A 7,946-nucleotide genomic window follows, 5' to 3' on the forward strand; every position below is an offset into this window, starting at 1 on the left:
AAAAAAAGGAAGTATGCAAATACTTCCTCGGGCCACTTCTCTTCTCACTTCACAATTCTATAGGATTAACACGCCGGGGGGGGGGGGGTCAGGATGGGAGAAGGAGGAAACCTCCAACGAAACACTTCGGCCCTTTCCCGACCTGCCCTCCCCGGGGAGACAAAAGGCCGGAGCGGGGCTGCGAGGCGCTGCGGGCCGGCGGCCGCCCCCGGCCCCCCCTCCGAGCTCTCCCGCCGCCGCGGAAGCGTTTCCGCCGCGCTCGCCAGACGCTGCGTGGCCGCACGGCGCGGGGAGTTAAACTACATATGAAAAAAACGAGCGAGAACGCGGCGGAACGGGGAGAAAACACGACGCGGCGAATCTGGAGAAAACAAAACGCGGCGGAACGAACGGCGACCGAAGGAAGATGAAGTAAAACAAACCGCGATAAAAACAAATAAAACATCCCGAGAGGAAATAATCCGCAGCGATGTGAACCGCGCCGGAGCGAAGCACCCCCCCACGGCCCTCCCCGCCGCCGGGGTCCCGCCGCCCCCTCCCTGGGCAGCGCCCCGCGAAGCCGGGCTGGGAGGGGGGGAACTGAGCCCGTCTGGGGTCTCCCCCACGTCCCCCCGCGCTGGTTTCATCCCTCCCCCCCTCCAATAATAACTAAAATGCGGACAGCGCGGGAGGAGGGAGTCGGAGGAAAGGCGGGGGGGGGGGCGGCGGGAGGCCCGGTCCCACCTGGGTGCGCAGCGCCGAGCACCAGCTGAAGGCCGAGGAGGCAGCAGAGGGGGGCGCGGAGGAGCCGCGGTCCCGCCGAGCCGCGCCCCATGCCCGGCGCTGCCCCGCTCCGCTCCGCTCGGGGCCTCGCTGCTCCCTCGCCGGGGCCGGGGGACGGCGGAGGGGCGGGCGGGGAGAGGGAGGGAGATGGAGATGGAAGAGGAGGAGGAGGAGGAGGGACGCCGAAAAGAGAGAGGGAGGGGAGAGGAGAGAGGAAAAAAAAAAAAAAACACGGGGAAAAAAGTTAAAGAAAATAAATTAAATTTAAAAAAAAAAAAAACCTCGAAGCGTGTGCGCCGGCCCCAGACACTGCGTCAGCGGGAGCCGCGCTGCCCTCGCCGGTGGGCCCGGCCCAAAAAAGCGGCGGGCGGAGCGCGGAGGTGGGGGCTGGGGCCGGCCGGGCGCTCCCGGTCCTGCGGCGCAGCGGCGGTGGGGTTTGGGGGTGAAGCGGGGGGGTGCGCATCCCTGTGGACCCCCGGGGAGGGCTGGCTCCCCCCGCACAGGGCCCGCGCAGCAGCCCCCTGCACCCCGGGCAGCCCCGATGTCCCCGCAGCGAGGCCGAGGGTGCGCGGGAGATGCCCACGGTGCCACCGGCCGCACGTCACGTCTCGCCTTCCCCTGCCCGGGACCTCAGCGTGGGAATCCAGGTTGGTCCACGTCCAAGGGCTGCCGCGAGCTGCCGCCGCGCGTTTTGGGTCGCACCTCCGGCTGTTCCGAGGGGTTATTTCATCCCAAGTACCGTGTGCCCGGCCAGCCCAGCTGAATCTTCCTCCGCCTGTCCCCGTGGCGTGGAGCTGGGCAGCTCCCATCTCCCCTATGGATGGGGGAGGCTGAGGTCAGACACAGCTCATTGCACCCTCCATGCACTCTGCCCAGGGAGCAGCCTCGTCCCACCAGCCATGGGGGTGCTGGTGCAGCGCTCTGGCTTCCCAGTACTCTGCCGAGGTGCGTGGGGTGAAGAGTATCACACAGCATCCGATGTGAATATATCCCATATCTAAAAGGCTGTTAAAAACTTTTAAATATTCTTTAAACTTTTTTTAAAGCTGGGCAGAGCTGCCCAGCCCCCCAAAAGCTATGCAAAGAAGGCAGCATACATGGAAAACACTGGAAATGGGCATTTTCCCAGCTTCATACAGCTGCCAGGCTGCATGTTTCTGTGCAAGGAGGCCCACTGCAAAAGGAGCCACACAGACATCACAGGTTCCCACCTAGGAAGTTTCCTTCACTGCTAAAAACTATTCACACCTTAAAAACCATCAGCACCAAACCAGCACAGCTGCTCACCTCCTCCCACAGGTCTGGCGGGAGGTAACGGGTCACCCCAAGGCACCTGGAGCGGATTCAGCATCGTTGTTTGCTTGAACCAAATAAAAGCCCCAAATCACTGAAACCTGTGAGGGAAAAAAACCCACCCATTCCCCATCAGGCAGCAGCTCCCTGGGCATCATCCTGCCCGGGTGCTGGGGAGCTGGTTCTCCTCCATTTCTGGAGCAATCAAGAAAGCAGGGAGGTGGGAACACTCACAGCACAGTACCAAGATGTGGTTGTACCAGTGTGGAAAGGTTGGTGCCCGCGGTGCCCATCCCGCGGGAGCATCCCCGAGGATGCCAAAGCCTCACCTCCTCCTTGAGCTCTCCAGGGATTTGGGCAGCGCAGGGGGAGGCACGTCAGACCTCGACACACACGCTCTACCGTGCAAAATTCAGGCGAGATGATGCTTTTAATCAGGCCAAGATGATGGCAGCGCTCCCTCGAGCAGGGAGCAGGATCCGGCCCCGAGACGGCACGACACGGAGGGACACGTGTAAGCCAGCCACGTGTCCTTCGGCTGTTCTTGTGAAAATAAATGACTCCGTTGTTTCGCAGCAAGGCAGGAAGGACCTGCAGACCAGTGCCAGGACGGGCTTTGGGGATGCAAACCCTCTGGGGGGGCCTAATTAAGCACATCAGCATCTGGGCTGTTGATTTTTTTAAGCCAGGGATTATTTTTTAATTGAGGCAGCACTGGGAGAACAGCCTCGCTGGCCCTCCATGGCTGGACATGTGCCGGGGGCTGCCCACAGGGAGCGAGTGTGACAGCCTGGAGGAGAGGAGGGAGTTGCCCAGATCTTCACTCCCATCCCTAAACCCTGAAATCCATTCCCGGGGGACACCACCCATCCGAGGTGCTGGCAGCTGGACGTGATGGGGCTGTGAAGTCTCACGAATGGGTCCCTCTACCCATCCTGAACAAACCCGACATCCCTTTCCCAGGAGGCAAATCCCATCCAAAGGAGGGGATATGGCGGAAGCGAAAGGCTCTGGGTCCCACAGAGCATCGCTGCCTCCTGGTGTGGCTCATCCCATGTCTTGGAGGCCCCTATGATTAGAAGACAATTAGCACTCCTAGTAATTAATTCCTCCAATGCTGGCCAACAGCTCCTCTCCTACTGTCCTCCTAATCCGGTTTAGTACCAGTTGAGTTGCTGCTCGTTGGAGCAGATCAGGAGGAAATGCATTTTTCCCTTCCCCTGGGACGTTTCCAAGCTGTCTGACCTCCCTGGCCCTAACGAGTCGCCGCCGGACGAGGGGCCGCAGCCGCGTGCAGGGAATGGCTGACTGCGCCGCCGGCCGCGCTCTCGGGAGAGCTCTGTGCTCCGGGTGAGAGATGGGAGCAACGGGCTCATCCCGGGCTCACCCAGCGCTTGGGACATTCAGCGTCTGTGGCCAATTCCTGCAGTCGGAGCATCTGTATCCATTCTCTAGCTGGAAAAATAAGTGGTATTTTATGGCCCAAGCAACATTCTGTCTGGGGATGGTCGGAGTAGGGGGCCTGCAGTGGGACAGGATGAAATCGCATCAGCTGGAGTGAAAGTCGCCCTGCAGAAGGATTTGGAAAATATTTCTGGAGATGGATCCGTGCCACTCATCCACCTTTGGCTGCAGGTCTGTGCTGGTCGGGAGCACTGGCAGAAATTGGGTCAATGGGGGATGCTCAGCTTCCCACGGGACAGAAAATAAGTGTTGCTACCGAGATGTGGGACCCAGCCATCGCGGTGGGGAAAAAAGAAAAAGCCAGGTTTGAAGCTGGGCTGCTCAATGGCAGCAAGGCACCCTGAGGGTTGGTGAGTTCGGGGCTGGTACGGGGCATGTTTGGGGTTTGCTTGTGCCAGAGCCATTACAGGACAGGATCTGGGGACCTGTGGGACACAAGAGCAGCGTCCGTAGCACCAGATTTGAAGGTAGATGCTCCGAAGGAAGGACCTGCACCAAACCACCAGCCACCTCTGAGGACCAGCAGGTCCAAAAGGTCCATTTTAGAGCCTACGGAGGACACGGGGGTACGTTACATGACCAGGGAGGCTGCGTGTCCTGCTCGATCGTGCTCTTCCAAGGGTGTTCCCCCATCCCAAGGCTCTCCGCAGGACTGGCGGTTCCAGGAGAGCCACGCTGGTAAGCAGAGTCCTGCTGGTGCTGCGGACTTTGCTTCTCTTTGGGAATCTCAGCCGGGGACCGCCCGCACGCCGGGGACCGGCATCACCTGCCAGGTCCCGCCGCGAGCTCAGCCCTCCGTCCGTGCCGCCTCGTCCTGGCCCCCAAACGGGACCAGCCGGGCCAAGATCAACACCCACCTGGCAGCCACCGCCGCGCTGAGGTCACTGCTTAGGGAAGAGGCCGTCTTGGCGTCTGCTGGCTCCTCTCTCCCCCGCACCGGCAGCAGGCGAAGGCCACGTCGCTCTCCCCGCGTCGGAGACAGGCGAGGGACGGCCAGGACAGCCCCAGTCCCAGTGATGGCGAGGACTCAGCCATCAGCACCACGGGCGAGGGGCGACTGGCAGGCCCCTCGCTGGGACATGGGACCTGACACATCCCCCAAAGCGGTGGGGAACCCGCACAGGGGGTATGGGAGGGGGCTCATCCCCAAAGCACCAGTTCACATTTGCACTCTTTCCCCCAAGGATGAGCATGGGGACGTGCACGGGGGCTCAGCTCCCCCCCCAGCCCCAGGCACGGCGGTGGCCAGCGGGTGCCCGGGTGATGCTGATGCTCCCCAGGGTTTGGTTTTCCCAAGTGCCGACGGGTTTGGTGCTGGGAGAGGGGTCTCGGCACTGATGGCCGGGGCTGCACGGAGCAGGGAGGGGTCGGGGAGGCACCCCCATCTGCACCAGTTTGCTCCCCGTTGGAGTGCAGAAACACAGTATTTCGGATCAGCCCCGGCTTTGCTCGACACCCAGCTGCGGGTGGGAGGATCCCAGCCAAAAAGAAGGGCCGTTTCCCTGCCTCCGCACTGACCGTCCCCTCGGCTCTTGCAAGAAGCAGACGGGGTTCTGTCAGCTGCTGGGGTCCCTCCAGGGGCTCGGTCAGCCCCTGTCCCCCTCCCCAAATCCTTCCCCAATCCCCCCTCGCTCCGAGCACCGCAAAGGGGGTCCCTTTGTGAGTGCCCTGCGCTGAAGCTCTCGGGGCTCTTCGCTGCTCTGTCTTCCGCAGCCCTTGAGAGTCAGGCAAGTTCAAGCTGCAAATAATTTATTAAAACCAGATGTGCTCGCTCAAAGCTGCCACGAGGAATTTCAGGGCTCTCCAGCCCTGGGAGGGCCAGCGCCGAGATCCCTGCCCTTCCGCCGCGGGGGCGAGATGAGGCCGGGGGCTGCCCGGGGAGCAGCGCTGCCCTCCCAGCCCGCTGCCTCTCCTGCCTCCCCAGGGCTCCTGGAAAAGGGCAGAGAGGGACTCCTGCCATTTGCAAGAAGTTCACTTTTTAGAAAACCACTTTCTCTGCGTGAATAAAGAGCAGATTAGCAGAGTGGGGTTGCAGAGCAGGGATGGAAGGCAGCTGGAGAGCGGCGGAGGACAGCACATCCCGAACGGCATCTTCCTCCTGCCGGAAGCGGGGATGGGACCGGGGAGTGGAGATCCCACCCTGTCCCATGGCGCTTTCCAGCCAGAGCGGCGTGGTCCAGCCGCCACGCAGTCAGCCCCAGATGCTTCATTTCCATCTCTGCTACTGCCCCACCTCATAGCCATGGGCACGTCCCCTTCCACCCCGACCCTCGCCAGTCCCTTTAGCCTGGAAGAGTTCTGGCATCAATCCCAGCTGCTCTCCTGGGTTTGGGTGCGAGCGGGTGGGTTTTCAGGATTAGCAGGAGCTGGGATGAGCCAATGCTGAACAAAGCAAGTTTTGAGCCCTGATCTGGATGCAGAGCTGAGCCAGGCCAAGAGTGAGGAGGCTGCCGACACGGCAGCCCGTGTCCCGCGGACCCCGGCCAGCGCGTGCTCGTGGCTCCCGCACAGCCGGCAGCTTCGGTCAAGAGAGGACAGGGCTGAGCAGAGCTCTGTTTTTTTTCATCCCGTGGTTGCAAACCAGAGCCAAGCACCTTATAAACCCGCTGCCTGCGTTCCCCAGGGCCGCTCAAGTGGGAATGGGAGATCTGGCCTGCGTGCCAGGCTGTCTCCCTGTCTTCACCCTGCTGCTCCCCACAGCATCCCTGCATTTTTACCTCCATCCCACATTTTCTTAGCTCCAGCTGGATGATTAGACCCCTCCACCCCATCCCTGCAGCCCAAGTAACAGCGGATGCGAGAGCAGCTCTGGGCCAGGGCTGCCTGCGGGCTCGTCGCACACTGGTGGGGCAGATGTTGGCTAACCTCTATTTTCAGGCTTTACTGGATCAGCTCAAAGCATCGAGCCCCCCTCCACTGACCCAGCAGCCATCCAGCATTTGGAAACAAGGAGCAATGGAGCAATAGGAACACCGAGCTGAAGGACAGAGGGAGAAGAAAGGCTGTGGCAACCCATTCCGCAGCAAGACGCAGGGCTGGGAGCGAAGAGGAGCACGCAGGAGCGTGCGGCTCCTCAGCAGACCGCACGCGCCACCGGCTTCTCCCATCCTTCGCGCCCACGCACAGTTACTGCATGAAAGGAGAACCCCTCTGCCCCGGTCCCGGCTCCCGCTCCCCCCGCCCGGCACAGACAATGGCGTCCTTGTGGCCCAGACGCCTGTTCCTGGATGCGAACGTGGCGAGGGGAGGCCGGGCGGCTCCGCATTTGCTTGGCCTCTCGCCCCCACCCAGGGCGATGGCCGCGGGGCACCCGTCTGCCCCCGAAGGCAGCGCCGGGGCCAGGGCGAAGCCGGGACCATGGACACAGCCACGTGCGGTGATGGAAATTCAGGGTCTTGGTGCAAAGATTCATTGGCTTTTGGTAGAAAAGGCACCTCTGGGCTGGGTGGGGGTCAGGGCTGCACCGAGTCATGTGCTGCCAATCTTCCCGTCCCCTCCGTGCTGGGAGTGGGAAGGTTTAAGTCGAGGCTGCTTGAGCCAGGCTCATGTAGCACCCAGAAAACAACATCCTCTGGCAGCAAACCCCAGGGAGACGCTGACAGCGGTAGCAAACCTCGTGTCGAGGGTTTGCCAGGACACAAAATAAACTGGGACTGGCCCATTTGGCAGAAGGAAGCGCCTTTCATAGCGTGACTGCTAACCGCTAACGTAGGAGGCGAAGCATCCAGCGAGGCAGCCCCTCAGTAAGTCTCATTCCCGCTGGCGTCAAGCTGAGCACGTAATCCCGCGTCCTTCCCTGCTCCCGGCCGTGCCACGCACGCGTGCTGGGTACCTGGAGGTCTGACTGCTGCTGCAGGATGCTCGTGCATTCGCTGCTGAAACACCGCCGCCGCCACATCCCCCTGCCCAAATCTGTGTCGCGTCATCAAAACTGGCACAGGGGGCCGAAAAATAATCAATGGCAGCAGCGGGGAGGGAGCTGAGCTGCTCTCGGTGTTTGGTTTCACTCATGCACAGCCGAAAAGCTGAGTGAACTTCCAAAGCAGCGAGGGTGACATCAGGTTTGCGGAGAAACCCTGATCCCCAGCAACTCTTCCTCTGGAGGAGCCAGGCTCTGGCAGGCAGGCACCACCGTGCTTCATGGCAGGGATGCCCGCAGATGCCCCGCACAGAACTTGGGAGACAGCGGCAGAGGAGCTGGGCATGTGAACCGGCACTCCCCGGTTATTAGTCCGGATATACTTGACTTCTTCAGCTGCCGAGGTCCTTTTTCATCTTCTACTGGATGTTTTTTTTAAAGCTGACAAAACTCAGTTGTAAGAAATTAAGAGAGTTTTCTCATCACTGCTCTGTGCCATCATTCTGGGTGCCCAAGACCAGAGCCTCGGGTGCCCAGGGGCTGGGGAGCGGCTGGTAGGCGGTGCACG

The sequence above is a fragment of the Tauraco erythrolophus genome, chromosome 25 (assembly GCF_009769465.1).
Source record: "Tauraco erythrolophus isolate bTauEry1 chromosome 25, bTauEry1.pri, whole genome shotgun sequence".
In the NCBI taxonomy this organism is placed as follows: Eukaryota; Metazoa; Chordata; class Aves; order Musophagiformes; family Musophagidae; genus Tauraco; species Tauraco erythrolophus.